Source organism: Branchiostoma belcheri, unplaced genomic scaffold (genome assembly GCF_001625305.1).
Source record: "Branchiostoma belcheri isolate BF01 breed outbred unplaced genomic scaffold, Haploidv18h27 scaffold199, whole genome shotgun sequence".
Taxonomy (NCBI): Eukaryota; Metazoa; Chordata; class Leptocardii; order Amphioxiformes; family Branchiostomatidae; genus Branchiostoma; species Branchiostoma belcheri.
Genome location: NW_017803479.1, coordinates 326,969 through 343,374, shown reverse-complemented (window position 1 = coordinate 343,374; position 16,406 = coordinate 326,969). Strand labels below are relative to the sequence as shown.

Genomic DNA, 16,406 nt, shown 5'->3' with positions numbered 1-16,406 from the left:
AGCTTTTATATTAAAGCACATTCGAAACGAAGACACAATCTGTACAGATGCCCAAAGAAATACAATAATAGATATACTTACTAGACAGAGCAACAGAGATATTGCTAAGTATGTATTTTTTTTTATTTTACGGTAAGCTAGCTAGGGCATATTGTGGAGAATATAATCTGATATACTAGCAATTCATGCAAATAAGGTTCCTATTTGCATAATCAGCGGGCCTCGGTAATTATCTAAAATTTGTCAGTCATAAAGGTTAACATCATTTGGCAAAGGTATGAGATCGTTGAAGTCTAGTTGGTCTTGATACATTGTATATGTGCAGGCCAGGTCCTTTACCTGCTCTTTACTGTGCAGTCTATCTTTGACATTGCATATCCGATAGTGCTACTGTGTATCTGCTACTTGAGATACTAATAGATCGCCTTTACGATCATCTAAAATCAACACTCAAATACTCATTATTACACAGGAATATCTCTCTGAAACTAAGCGATTTAACAACTGATTACGTGATACGAAAAAATATTAACGTTGGGAAACGACAATTTTCCATTGCCTTTGTCGATTTTTTTAAAAATCGACAAAGGCAATGCTATTTTCTGATGGGGTTCTGGTGCTTCTTAACTACTATTGTTATGTTAGGTTCAATTTATAAAAAAATGCAGCTTCTCCGCGCATTTTGAAACTTTTAGCTGGCGCAGCCAACCTCGCCGAACACTAGCCAACATTGCGCCCACCTACTCCCAACTATGGATGACGGACGTTCGGCTAGTGTTCGGGAGGCTAAATTCGTGGATGTGTGACAGGAGGGGCCTTTTTATAGCCTAGAACGTTGTGTACGTGTGTGGGTGTAAGGTTCACTCAGATATGGACCCCGTGTGATTCCTACATTGCCAGGGCGTGTACGTACGTGCACGTAGCTTATCTTTTTGCGCGGGGGTGTCACACTGGGGGTCAGGAAAATTTGTCAGCTTTGCTTGACCCCTGATCGATTTTGTTTGCGCAGCGCGGTGAGGATAGTATTTGGATGATTTTTGGGTTCAGCTCACGTGCGCACGAGTGGCGATAGAGAGAGATCATCAAGATCTCCTTTTTCTTGCCACAGAATAACGTTTATACGGATGTGCAAAGAATTATAGGCAACATCATCAGGTAATAGATTCTAGACAAAAACTTGAGAATGGCGATGTTGGAAGCATGTAAACTGTGCACAGCTTTTGCACACTGGAATGTTGATATTTACTAAGGGTTGTTCAACTTTGAAACCTCCCCCCCACCAGCATTTCATCATCAGAAACGTGTATCAATATTTTGCTAAGGGCTCGTCTCAATCAATCGTCAATGTATTCGAAATGAAATCTGATTGCTATGCCACGCACAGAGTAGCCAGTAGGGTATAGAGTGCCCTATGCATTGACAATAGAATATTGTCTCTAATTATTAAGGCAACTAGATATAGTAATAGATTGACGGTTCCCCTTCTACAAATATTGCAGGGGAAAAAATGCGAAAATGACAATTGAAAATGTTGTACAGTTATGATATTCATTACGAAACGCCCCCGATCGCTGTTGATGCTTACGTAAAATGGTCACCGTTGTTACATGACCGCATAATATTTCATGATATCAAAATCATTCAACTGGGTGAATGATTTAGATAACGTGAAGCGTTTGTGATCTTTACTTTTTTTTTAATCTTTCCAATTGAAACAAAATCCTGACAAATAACGTTTTAGTTTACTTCCTTATGTGTAGGTCCCGGTGACATAATTGCAATTCCGGTATATCCAGGTGTAACTTTTAAGATCTACAGCTAGGTCAATGTCAACGCATGCAAACGCAAACAAAGGGGAGGGGCCAGTTGCCTTACGTTGAACTTGAGACTGGTAGTATCGACTGTGCTCACGAGTATAGCGGGGTGCCACTCAGCCTTTGTGATTTTCCTTGCGCGCCGGTAGCCCAATTCCTAGGTGAGTATACTTCATCTACTACAATGTCAATGCCACTTTTGGGAACGCAGCACCTGTACTGTAGATTGTAAACCGGTCAGAATTGCCCAGAGGAAGGTTGTAGACGGTCACCGAAACATCGTCTGAATAAAAGACTTGCTTCTGTGAAAACAGTCTCCTTATTCAGTGACTTAACAACCTGATGCAACTATTCACGGATACGATTTCAATAGTTAGCCATACCTGTTATACACATTACTGAAAGTTGGTAAAGTTTCTGTGACAGGGCGTGATAACGGCAAGGCAAATGGCGAAATCTAACAAAACAGTTAATCCATGGTACGTGCTTCTGCGTGCTGTCTACGTGCAAAAAGCCTCGGTCACAACCCGCCGTACGTGCTTTTTGTCCGTACGTTTTTTGGGAGGCTACGTCTGCTACGTTTTTCTGAAAACGTGGGGAAGGAGTGGCATCAGTGCACGTCACTCGCACGGTTGCGCAAGGTGTAAGAATGTGGTCTGCACGCAACGTCTGGCCGTGAGCGGTTGCGTGCATCGTTCGTTGCGTAAGTAGTAAGTGAGTTGTACGTGCTTACAACGTACGATCTCTGTGCGATTGCAACTTTACCGTAAGGAGGTCGTACTCACACGTGCTTCCTACGCACGGTACGTACGGGGAATGCGCGTCGCCCGTACTCGCACGTACGGGTGGTGAATCCCATTGCCACATATACATATGTATATATATAGGTGGCAATGGGATTGAGACTGTCAAAAAAATTATTTGGATACTATGGTTTAAAAAAAAATGGTTTTAACTAAAATTGCAACATCAGACTTTTTTTATTCCAGAGCAAGATGAGGGCCATTTCTGTACTTGCTTTTCTGATGCTGGTCGTAGCAGGCCGAGGTGAGCTGTTTAAAAATAATTCAATGCTTCATGATATTTTATCCGATAGGGAACGGAAATTAAGATTGTTTTCTCCCTTATTTTATGGCTCCTTGGTGTGTTTTAACCAACTGCAAGAAATGATTGTCATCAAATTAACAACACAAACTTGGTACATCGTCCGCTGACCTCCCCACTATATCAGTTTTTATAGCTTTCATAACCATATAAATGAGTAAGTAGTCGAAGGTTTAGTTAATGTTAAGCAATTGTCCTTTATGATGTTATGATGTCGTTGTATGTATTTGTAGTTATTAAGCATGTAATTGATTTTATTTTACTTATGATTTAAAGGACTCCAGGAATGTTAGTAGAAAAATGTTGTTTCATTAATATTACATGTATATACATGCAATGTAGTTTCCTATGGCCATGTTGATTTGATTATATGGATGATCCCCCCCCCCCCGTGCACGTCCATTTCAAAAATGTTTTCGACCATCTGAAATCGAACAAAGCAGTTGAAAATGTGCAAATACATGCCTTAAATGGCAAAAAAGATGAAAGACGACACTTCCGTCGTAGAATCGAATGCCCAAAATCAATTCCGAAGGAAAAGAAGAAAATGAAAATGAAGAGTCTATTATTCGCCATACCATACCCTTTGTGTTTAGCCAATTTTCAGGCAGTTTTCTTATTAATAACAAACTTTTGTTTTTCGCACGCTCGTATCAGTTTTGGGGTTCCTAGGGGGCGTCATCCATTTAAAAAAAAAATCAGCATGGCAATCAGCATTTAAACAAATAACATGTCTATGATCTCAACCCCAGATTTGGTACTAAAGAAAATTAAAAACTTAACCTTCTCGTTCCTCTGGAACAACAAACCTAATAAAATAAAGCGTAAAACATTATACCCCAGTTATACTGAAGGGGGGGATCAAAATGACATATTTATGCCAAGTGCAAAAGCTTACAAGCAGCTTGGGTGAGAAGGTTAATACGGGCAGATAAAAAATAAGCATACAACGATGGCAAGTAATACCCCTACATTTTAACACTAATGTTGGAAAACATTTTTTTTATATCTTTAGATGTAGCTTTGATGTTAAAAGAAATGCCCCACTGGCCAAACTTTTTATAGAGATGTAGTCTTGGCCTGGCAGGAACTTGGAGGGGATGTAGGGGATACCGTGAGAATATAAAACGATAGAATTTTTTCGAACAAAAATTTTAAGATAAAAATTTGCAAGGAAAACCACATGATTTGGATCAACCTACATAAAACACCCTTAGCAAAACTCAATACTAAATATTTGTATTCTATTTGCGTTTCCGAAAACCCCACAATACCTATACCTCACAAGTTTATTGGGATAATTTATTTCCCAACTTTAATTGGGGAAAAATATGGAAAGCACAAACTTCAAATTTAGAAGAGAACAGTCTAAAAGAATTTAATTTCAAATTACTACATAAAATTGTACCTTGCAGATTTTTACTTCATAAGTGGAAAATATTGAATAATTTTGGGACTATATATAGCCCCAAATGTGATATATGTATCCAAGATGAAAATTATATACACATCACGGTTTTTTGAATGCATACGCTTGAAGGATTATTGGAAAAATTCAACACCTTCTGTCTAAACTGGAAATCAACATAGATATTACTGTAACCTCTCAATGTTCTACATATATTTACCACCTTGAAACAAGACGTACACAATATTAGTTTGTAGTGTATGTACTGTATGTTCATTTCCAACATGACTGATTGTAAAAGTTAATAAGTTGTACAATTAGTAGTTATTAACCCTTAAGTTCCCAGCGTGATGTAATCATTCTGTCGTTAACTTTACCTGTGATACTAATGATTATGAAGTATAGGATTTAAGCCTTACTATGATTGATGTACGTTCGGTACACTCTTGACATTATGCCATGTATTGTTGTGCGATATTATTGAGTTATACTTAATAAAGATCTGAAAAAAATCAGCATGGCCTAATATCATATATGTAATAAAGTTCCCTAATAAACATAAACATAAACACAATGTGTTTCATTTTTCTATAACCTGTCAGGTGCCCGTGACAACAAGGGTACAGAGTTCATCCTGACCTTCACGGAGAACATGCAGCGTGACCTGCACGAACCCAGGCTGCTGGTGGCGGGAACTACTCAGACTCCTGCCACCGTCACTGTGGAGGTCCCTGCCGCGGGGTTCCAGCAAACGTTTGACATCAAATTCGGGGAGGTGAGTCCTTATAGGCTAATCTCCGAGTTGGTTTTGGTCTCTGGCTGATTTTGGCGTGTTTTAGGCTTTTTATGGGGGTTTCTTTATCGGGTAGCCCTGGCACAAAAATAGATAACAGTATAAAAAAGACAGCCCGATTAAAAAAGTCTAAAACACGCCAAAAATAAGTCAAAGACAAAATCTCTGCTTGGAAAGTACTTAGGCCATGCATATAATAGAACGCAATAGCGCGTCTACATATGTATATAAAGCACCTGTCACTCACACACACACACACACACACCATCACACACACACACTCACACACTCTTACACACTAACACAAACACACAGACACACACGCATACACACCTACACATACATACACGCCTACACATACACACATACATACACACACACGCACACACACACACGCACACACACACACAGCTGGTGCACGGCTTTAAGTTATTAGCAGAACACCAGTCAACCATGCGAGAGTAAGTCAGCACGTATTCGGGGGTAGACATGGCCTATATCTAGCCACAGTGCACACGAAAGTCTTTGTCCTTTCATTTGTATTAATCCATGTCTCTCTGAACAATGGTTAGGATCAGGGTTGGGGTTAGGGTTGGGTTGACTAGTTAGACTGACTGGCATGACTAACTAGTGCTTCATTGTTTACCAAAAAAATTTTGAGCCGTTCACATTTCAATGCAGTGATCCTGCATGACTCCCTCTCTGATGTCTACTGCTTCAGGTCAACACCATCCATCTGCCACGTACTGGCGTAGAGCTTCACGGGAGCGACACACAGAACACCGGTATCCTCGTCACCGCCACCGATGAGATCGTAGTTTACGGCGTCTTCGCTGAACGAGCGTCTTCTGACGCTTACCTGGCCCTCCCCACCGACGTGCTGGGGACCGAGTACTTCGTCTCCTGCTACACCCCGGGGAACCAGCCGTCACAGTTCGGTATCGTCGGCGTCAGCGACGGGACGACTGTCAACATCGTGCCCACGCAGGACGTGACGTTTGGCGGGACGGCGTACACGGCTGGACAGACCATCACCGTCACTCTGGACCGTCTGCAGACTCTACAAGTGCAGAGTGATGCCGACTTGACAGGTTAGTGGAATGGTGCGTGCGTGTGTGTGTGTGTGTGTGTGTGTGTGTGTGTGTGTGTGTGTGTGTGTGTGTGTGTGTGCGTGTGCGTGTGTGTGTGTGTGGTTGTAAGGAAGGGCCAACCAAGAGAGGGGTCTATGTGGATTTTTATTTCCTGCATTCACCGTTACCACCTATGAAGCATACATGAAATAATTGCTATGGTTTAGTGTGATCCATACTTTTTGAAGTCTGAATGGTGCAGGTAAAATTTGCCTGGTGTATAAGTAACTTTTAATGTTATTTGCACCAGTACGGGTATGCATAGAAAAATATTTCGAGCCCTGTAATTACCACGTCCTGCAGGGTCCAAGATCACCTCCGACAAGAACGTGGCGGTCCTGAGTGGAAATCTCCTCGTTGTCGTTGGTATACAGACTGGAACGGGAGACCACATCGTGGAGATGATCCCGCCCGTGGACACCTGGGGGAAGGAGTTCGCTACCGTGCCGCTCACCAAGAGGACAAATGGGGACAGGTTCAGGGTCATCGCAGCTAGAGACAACACACAGGTAAAGCCCCTGTCACACGCCTCCCAACCATAGTTAGTAGGTCGGCGCAAAGTCGGCATTGTTCCCCGTAGTGACAATTAAGATGGGCGGGCGTAGTGCTCTTGGCTACCAAAGGAAACCAGCTAACGGCTCGATACTAGTCTGGCTCCCAGAATATTTATTTTCGCATCAGTTTTGGGGTTTCCAGAGGATGTCATCCATACAATGAAATCAACATGGCCTAACGTGAATCTAAACAATGCTGTGTTTGGAATAAGTCTCCACATGTTGGGCAATCCTTTTCATGTGCTAATGCATAAGTAGTTTGTTTCAAGTCCATTGTTACACATTTTAACTGCCAGATATCCGTCGTTGTTGTACAGGTCAACGTCACAGGCAGGGGTGACCGGACTCTGAACGCCGGTGAGTTCCGAGAAATTCGGACGACTACTTTCATATCGTTACAACTGAACCTGTGCTCCTGATGCAATACAGGTACGTACTATTTACGATTTATTTTTTTGCCGTTTTATTTTTTTGCATGTTTATGGCACGATTTTCTGTCGCAGATATGTTACATATACACGCGATTCTCAGTGTATATGTACCACGCCGTGTGTTTTGTGCATTTGGGATTTAGAAAACGATCTCTGTGGATGGATTATGTAGCTAAATCCCATCCTTCGTATACTTTTGGCAGTTTTCAGAATTTATCAGTCACTTTGATATTGGAGAAAGGTTAAATGACAATACTTATCCGAGGCTAATTGCGAGAACAAACAATATGTATGAAAAACAAAAGAACATACATGATATAAGAGACTACGTCCAATGTTTTGCTAAATTCTACACCATACGTGGTACTAATTTTGCTAGATTTGACGTCGTCTTTTGAGGCAGTGGAAGACCAATTTAACCACTTTTTCCATAATATATGTTTTCTTTGATTTCCGTAGTTCAATTGGTTTCTCATAGTTTAAGGAGAGTCACAACTCAAGCACATAGAAAAGAACACGCTACACTTGTTGAAAAGACTAGTGGTCCATCCCGGTGAGAGTGGATCGAACAATTCCGGCCTAAAATGGGGTAGGGAATTTGTAACCCCTGCTTTGCCTATTGAGTCAGTTAGTCAAACTTTAACTTGATGTTTATGACTTAGGTAGAAGAGATCGCAGCTGCAGTGATCGTTAGTTTAGTGCCCAGAGGTGGCCTTTGTGTCTTTGCTCTGAGCTAACTCGTTAAAAATGGGAAAGTAAGGGTGTATTTTATTTTTCTCTTCTCCAAAAATGCAGTAAGACCGGCGACGCAGACGGCACAGACAGCGACCCCTTCATGCTGATGATCCCGCCCCTGCAGCAGTTCGCCGCCGACTACACCTTCGCCACCACTCCGCTGATATCCCATCCTGATCAAATGACTCACCATATAAACATCGTGATACAGGTATGTAATGATAGTCTTGGTACAATGTCCGCGAGATGCGATGAAGAATAATGTATATGGTATCATTTGGGTGCATGTTCATATTTTTGCCGATTATGTTTTGTCGGACTTAAAGGGTATATTCAAAGTTTCTTATTTTCCAAAATGCATATTAGGCAAATTAGATGCATGGTATTCATTAATGAGTTTCATTTGCATTTTCGTGAGGCACCAATTCTGTTAAGACGTCGATAACAAAACTGTTACTCAAGCAACCTGATAGATTTTGAAAACTGTCAGATCTCGTTTAAAGTAGCATCTACCAATTTTCGTCGGTGTTGGCAAGGAACTTATTGCAAGCTCCTTGGAGTTGGCTGCCACTAGGCCTTTTTTGTGGACGTCTACACAAACAAATATATATAGATAGCAATGTTTAAGAACACCTCATGTGCATGTATGTACGAATTAGGGGGGCTCGCCATAATGTTTTGTATGTTTTTGTATGTTATATTTCTTTAAGAAAAATATAGGCATGTGCATGATTGATTGATTTATTGATTGCTTCGACGATTGGTTCTAGGATTCTGAGAAGGCTGGATTGCGTCTGAACGGCAACCCCCTCAACGCTAGTGTCACCTGGACGGCCATTCCCGGTACCACCATGTCTGGGACCCGCATCGACATCCCCGATGGCGCCCACACCCTGGTCCACACCTCCCCCATCGTCACCTTCGGCATCTCCGTGTACGGCTTCACCAGCCCCGAGTCGTACGGCTACCCGGGCGGGCTCCGGCTGGCCCAGATCGCTGCGGCCTGCGTGGTCTCCGCCACCGTTCCCGGGGATGTCATCGATAACGACTGTGACGGCCGGATTGACGAGGAGCTGGCCAACGGACTGGACGATGATGGAGACGGAGCAATCGACGAAGATCTGGCAGCACGTAAGACCAAACGTTACTAGTCTCCACCCGACTCTTTGCATGCTGCGTTAATACTAGAAATGGGCCTCAAGGAATGTAACTGGCCAGGGGAGTTATCTATAGCAGGCCATAGAGGGTCCAATTTGCCTGCACAGAGTCTGTGAGATGTCGCAAACCTGATCCTCTATGGCCGTCTAACCCCGAATCCCCGAGACTAAAATTTTACCCACATGACCACATTCCTTCCTTCATCACCATGGCGTTAGATACTTTAGAGTAAGAACGGTTCAGGTACACTTGATCTAGATATGCTAAAATTTCAAAACCGAGATTCGACTTGGCTGTTTGTAAAAATGATCAATTCATATAATAAATACAACACAAATAGTACACTTCATTAGTTTCTAAATCATTTTGCGATTACTTTTTGTCCTTTTCATCGTATTTTCCGTTCCCGAAAGCTGCCGTCCGGGTCCCGCGTTAGAAACTGCGACTTTAATTAGCATTAACCTTAAACAGTACACCTGGGGTCCGCGCGGATTCCAGCACTATATATTCTGTATTATTTTTTTGTTTGTAAAAGTTTTTGTTCTGAAATTTCAGGTTATTGTCACCCATAAAGTTGTCCCTCAATACAGTGCAGAAAATTCATTTTCCCCCATTAAAAAAAAAAATTATATCTGATTTCCTTTTGGGGTCCTCGCGGACCCCAGCCGGCTTTCGATCGTAATGGATACACTGGCGTTCTTATACATTAGTTTATTTCCGTTCATATATGTTTTTATGTACTTATCGTATGGTCACCAAATTTTCAGAGAATGGTGTACTAATAAAAGCAAATTCTAACAACTTTGGTGTAATTATGACGTCATATCTTATAATATGGTCCGCCATCTTTGATTTTGACCAATGACGTCATCAAATTAGCATATGTTATGAATATTAAATGATTTAACTTATTTTAAATTATGTAAGATGTTACTAATGTTAGAGAGAAAGTGTTATTCAATATAAAACCCAAAAAATTTTTATGTTTAAACCAAAATTACTGATTTTTACCCAAAAACTGCCTGTCAGAAACCCGTTCCCATGGCAACACAAACAATCAGTATCTTAATTAACTTATATAAGAGTTTTTCCCAGATACATTTTAGGAAAGCTCACCAAATTTGATGGTTCTAGCTCAAGCCGTTCAGGCGTTATTTGAGATTAAAGTTGGCGCGGGCCACAAAAGACCACTCGGTCTGAATAGGGTTTAAAAATCGGGTATTTCTTCTTTTTGTGTTTTCTTCACCAAAAAGTAAGAAAATGTCAAAATATATAGGGCTTATTCACCACAGATTGTCACGTGACTCTCCCCCTGGCGTCCGCCATTTTGGGGCTATCGCTATGCAATGCTATGCAAACTCTTGGCGATAGTTGTGTATTTTGGGCCACAATCTACGTTTTGGACACTCTTCTTGTTAGTAACATTGTCCTTTGGGTTGTTCTGGCTCCGTGTCCACTTTTCATGTTGTCAAGATTGGCTTTTCAGTCTTTCTTTGCTGATCAGAAATCGGTGTGTTTAATCCTGGCGCGGCGTACGGGGCTGTACATGTACATGTAGATTGAAACGTGGGTAGCCATGAACACGGTAAAATGTTGGACTCGGAGCTACTTGTCCCTTTACTCTGTGGTAAATCTCCATGTAGAACAGGGTGCTGGCAACGTGTAACACTCACCTTGTCCAGCCACAGTCGCGGCAGTGCGGACTGAGGATGGCGGCCGATGGCCTCGCCTTTGCTTGTTGTTTATCCATACACACTCCGGGGCTGTTCCAAAATAGCCGCGACTTTTTGCGTTTCCCGACTACAACGTACTTAATTGTCACCACGCAACTGTCCCACAACACTTTCTACACATCCTGATACAACGCTTCCAGACTCTTGAACCGATCCTGTGTGTAAAAACTTCTACCCAGTACCAAATACGAAGCTAAGTCACGTCAATGGACTCCGCTGGCGGTAGACGCCGTTTCTATCAGACTGATCAAAACTCAACAGAAACGGGTCAATCCCAACAGATTTTATTTTGTTCCAGTAACGAGAGGTATGAGTGGTGGTAAACTCTTCGTGTAATAGGACAAAGGACAGTTTACCTAACGTTTGTCGGCCATTTCAATGCTTGGAAATGCTTGGCAAATACCCCTAGGCGTTTTTTAAATTATTGTGATACAGGCTTTTAGAATGGTTTTATTTGAGTTTTTTGGCTGTGTTATAGCAAATGTATTACTGTGTTAGTGTGCCTTGTTTACCACGTTTGGGCATGAGTCATCACAATGGAATGCAGGGCATCAACCAATAGGCATGCAGCTTTCCTCTATACTTCTTGCTGATTGGCTGTTGGGATTTAACTTGATTAACACCTGCACAGAGCATTTCCACCTGCACAGAGCATTTCTTGCTGATTGGCTGTTGGGATTTAACTTGATTAACACCTGCACAGAGCATTTCCATACTGACAGTATGTCTTTATTCAAGTGTTTTGGTAGGTATTTCGAGCTTTTCTGCTCCAGCATTGGAATGAAGGGCATGAACGTTTTTTTTTTTTTAAATCAACAGTTTGCATTATGCAATTAAAAATCCTAACCAATAAAGTAGGGAATAGCTATCCAACTGTTGTTTTAGTTGTATGTTACTTCATATTATAGTTATATCAATGTAAATCATTGTTTTCCCTTGTGTTTCTCATTCTTTCCCTGCCATGTCGTAAAATGTGGTGAACCCATCGCTATATTTGCTCCAAAGCAAATATTGGCCTTTCTAGTTTATATTAGAATTTTGTGGCTTGAAACATTCGTCTGATGTGAACGTTGTAAATTCTACTGTATGATGACGTAGTTCATGTCCCGAAAACTAAGACAGGTTACTGTACGTACGTACAGTTTAGGCATGCCAGTCAACCCTTGAAAACCGTATCATACGGGCTGAGTCAACATACGAACAGAAATGTTTGCAAAACTACATTGATATTAATTTCCATCACAACCACTGTTTCCATCGTGGCCTAAACGTAAACTCATATGAATAGACGAATGAGATTGAGACTGTCAGATGGTTTGGATACTATGGTTTGTAAAAAGATTCTTTATCGACACAACAAAAAAGCACAGTGACTTTTGTATGGTACCCGTCTTCTACAACTAAAGATGTAACAAAGCTAAATACACGTGTGGATAACGTCATCTTACGTACAGAGTATATGTATGCTCTTTCAATAAAGGTTTAAGTATTCTCTAACATGCATGGTCCCTAAGATCGAAACATTCTTTAATATATTTTCCTATTTGAACACTGTATTAGTTATCTCCCGAGAAGGTAGTTGAATTTATCTATAGAATTTAGCATATTAAAATCAATTGAACAAGCGGAAAGAAAGGTGCATGCTGGGAAGGAACAAAGATGGTAGCTCCTGGGGATCCCAGCTCAGAGGATGGAAATCTAACTCAATCTTCATCCACACACTGAGGGGGGGGGGGGGAACCTACAGAAGCCGCCATCTCGTGCTACAGATAGGACTCATTTATTTTTGCATTATTTTTGCGAGAGAGAGATGTTCATCGGCATGAAAGTTTATCTGAGTTGGTAAAATTACATTATGAAAAACTGTTCTCCAACTGAAAATTTGACTCACCAGAAATTTTCGACTGAATCACTCAGTCTTCCTCCTCAGCTATCTGACCCCAATGCTGTGAACACGTGATTTTCCCACGTGTGACGCCAGCAAAGGGTCAAAGGTTGTTTACCAACAAGTGCACGGAGCCGCTATGGGCTCACCTGTCTCCCCCATAGTGTGCAATCTTTATCTAGAATATTTAGAACAGTTGGCTATAAAAACCGCCCCACATCCCCCTCTTTGGTGGCACCGATATGTGGATGACACCCATACAGAGTTAAAGAAAATCTATGCACAGGAGTTCACAGACCATTTAACCCTAAACAGTACACCTGGGGTCCACGCGGACCCCAGCACTATATATTCTGTAATATTTTTTTTGTTTCTAAAGATTTTTTTCTGAAATTTTAGGTAATTGTTACCCACAAAGTTGTCTCTCAATACAGTGCAGAAAACTCCGTTTCTACCATTTATAAAAAAATTATATCTGATTTTCTTTTGGGGTCCGCGCGGACCCCAGCCGGCTTTCGATCATAATGGATACACTGGCGTTCTTATACATTACCTTATTTCCGTTTTTCTATGTTTTTATGCACTCATCGTATGTCTACCAAGTTTTCAGAGAATGGTGTAGTAATAGAATTACATTTTAATAACTTTGGTGTAATTATGACGTCATATGACGTCAGAGCTAATAATATAGTCCGCCATATTGGATTTTGACCAATGACGTCATCAAATTAGCATATTCTATGCATATTAAATGATTTAACTTATATTTAATTATGTAAGATGTTATTAATGTTGGAAAAGAATTGAAATTTAATATAAAACTCAGAAAATTTTTATGTTTAAACCAAAATTACTTCTATTTTCAAAAAAATAGCCCGTTGCCATGGCAACACAAAAAAACATCAACTTACTAGTATTAAACTAAAATGAACTTTTTTCCAGAGACATTTTAGGAAAGGTCTCCAAATTTGATACATCTAGCGAAAGCCGTTTAGCCGCTATCTGAGATCAAAGTTGGGCCTCAAAAGCCCCTTCAGTCTGAAATGGGTTTGAAAATCGGGTATTTCTTCTTGTCTTCTTTTCTTAACCAAAAAAATAGAAAAAGTTCAAAATGTATGATTTTTGTATGTAATGTGAACACAGAGGTTCCCACATCAGTTTGCAAAACAATTGAGCTGGTAGCATGTTGATAAGTTCTAAAAATTAGCAAAAAACTGTTCTGGGGTCCGCGCGGACCCCAGGTGTACAGATTAATCAGTCCGGGAAGGTGTACTGTTGAGGGTTAAACAGTTTGGACCCGGATATAAAGTTTACATTTCAACAAGAAGAAGACGGTTCACTGCCCTTCCCAGACACTCTAACAACAATCAACCATGACAGGTCTTTGCGGGATAACATATACCGTAAGGCGACACACACGGACCAATATCTAAATTTTTTCTCAAACCATTCATTATTTTTGGACCACAAATTGGGAGTGATCAAGACCCTTTTACATCCTAATGGCGACGGAACACTCCGACATATTCTCTTGAAGCTGTGCAGTTACAGGGACAAAGTACACATGATGAAACTTGCGTCCAAAAAGCTACATGATGGACGGGGGGAGGGGGACAAGTTATAAAGTTTGAATGGTGACCTATAGGGATATGATATGTGTTTACTAAGGTGTTGTATGTTTCAAAACGCATTTTTATGGCTCTATGATATCAACCACACACAGCTGTCAGTTACTGATCCGGCTCGGTCAGGAGACAATGTCTAAGTTTGGAACATTCACTATAATACCGGTACGATTCTAGCCCACGGGAAAGGATCATCTTGGTTGGCCACAAATGTCTTCCCCAAAATTTAAGAAAGAAGTTGCCGAAGGCAGAGAACAACTTCAAAATCAGTCACTTCCCCCTCCACCCGCAAAATACTAAGTGATCTCGAGAACATTATTCTAACGTTAACCCCATTCACCAAGGTACGGGAGTCTGTAGGTAAAACTCAAAGGTAATGAGGAAAAATCGCAACTCCCAAATCCACGAACACGGCGCGCCTTGAAAACCGATCTCTCTAAAGAGCAATCACCAGGTACACAGCTCCCAAACACTGATGCCGAGAATATGTTCACGGCACTGGTTGACGAACTAAATGATTTGAAGGAGCTAGTCTTCAACAACAAGACTACTATGGACTAACAGGGGTAAGTCAAGTAACAACATGATTCACAAAGTTGAGAAATAAGCACAGCAAATTGAGGATTTAACTGCTGAACTCAAACGCCAGCGCGAAGTAAAAAAGAGCCTCGAAAACGGTCTAGCCGCACGGGAATCAGTCCAGAAAGTTTTACAAGCTCAAGTTCTGACTTTGTCCAACGAAGCCCAACCATTCACCATGCCTACAAAACCAGCAAAGAGCAAAGTCCAAAGGAATTGATAGTTGGCACTCCGAGATTGTTTCTGGGGAACAAAAGCTCAGTAAACAGTGCAATCACCGATGTACGAGATGGTCCAACTGCTCGAGTCACAACAACCCTTCATGAGAGAAGCCACAAACTATTACCTCTTAATCAGGGAAGAAATACAGCAAACTCTGATGGATCTGGGGGAGTACAACCTGCACAAGGAGGAAACAGAACAATAAATGCTAGAACGCTTAAAAACCATTGAAGAAACAAGACATATGGTGCCCCGTGAGGACGGTGCAACAATTGCTGATTATATCATTTACCTGGTTAACACCTTGTGTGACCCAGCGACCCTTGAACGACCCAGCTAATCACCTCACAAACGAGGAGTATCGTCAGAAATTCAACCTACGACTCTCCGTGCAGTCTGCAGTAGAACAGCCACGCATATAAATCATCACTAGAAGCAAGAGCTCTGATGCTGAACAGCTCCTGTATGCTGAGACGAGATAGAAGAGAAGACTTGCCTTCTCTTCCTCTCCCATGACAGGCACCAGATGGAAGGGGGTACAGAGACATCGTCTGTTTCTCCAAAGGAGACAGTCCTCGACATCAGGTTTGTCTACAGCTTCTTCGCATGCACGCATGTAAAGAATCCTGCTTAAAGTATGGAGACAGGGAAAATTCATTCTAGACGGGCACATTACGTCCTAGAATAAATCAACATGTTGAGTTTGCCATGTCACAGAAACTTTGTGTTCTAAGTTGTAAACACTGATATTTTCATCTATTTGTGAATGTATCTATAGCATCTATCTGTTTAGCAAGCAGAAAGATGCTTTGAGCGTTTATCGTCGTATTAGGAACAATCCATAATAAAATGTTCATCTTCAATCTCATTTGGGCAGATGGACATCTAGTCACGAGAAGTTTTCTGATACATGTATCCTCCGATTTCTACATTTAATTCATGACTAAACATTCTTTTGTATTCTTATTTCCATTTTCTACAGACTGGACTGTGGCTCTTCGCAGAGTAATGGAGTCCTGCGTAATGTATGTTGGCGAGAATCCTGCGACATACTTCAAGCCGCTAGCTGCCGTCCGACCGACTCCGACCAACGAGCCAACCGTCCGACGGACCACGGCCTCCCGACCGCCCGACCAACTCCGACAAGCCGACTAAGTACGACCTTCCCACCAACCTCCACCGCACCGCCCCTGACCGCACGCCCAACCCCAGCCCGCGCCTCCACCCAACCCCGG

The 16,406-nt window shown here is 41.6% G+C and overlaps 1 pseudogene; it reads left to right on the top strand.

Moving 5' to 3' along the window:
- The first annotated feature begins 2,809 nt into the window (after positions 1-2,809).
- On the top strand, positions 2,810-16,326 carry LOC109468308 (annotated as a pseudogene).
- The last annotated feature ends 80 nt before the right edge of the window (positions 16,327-16,406 follow it).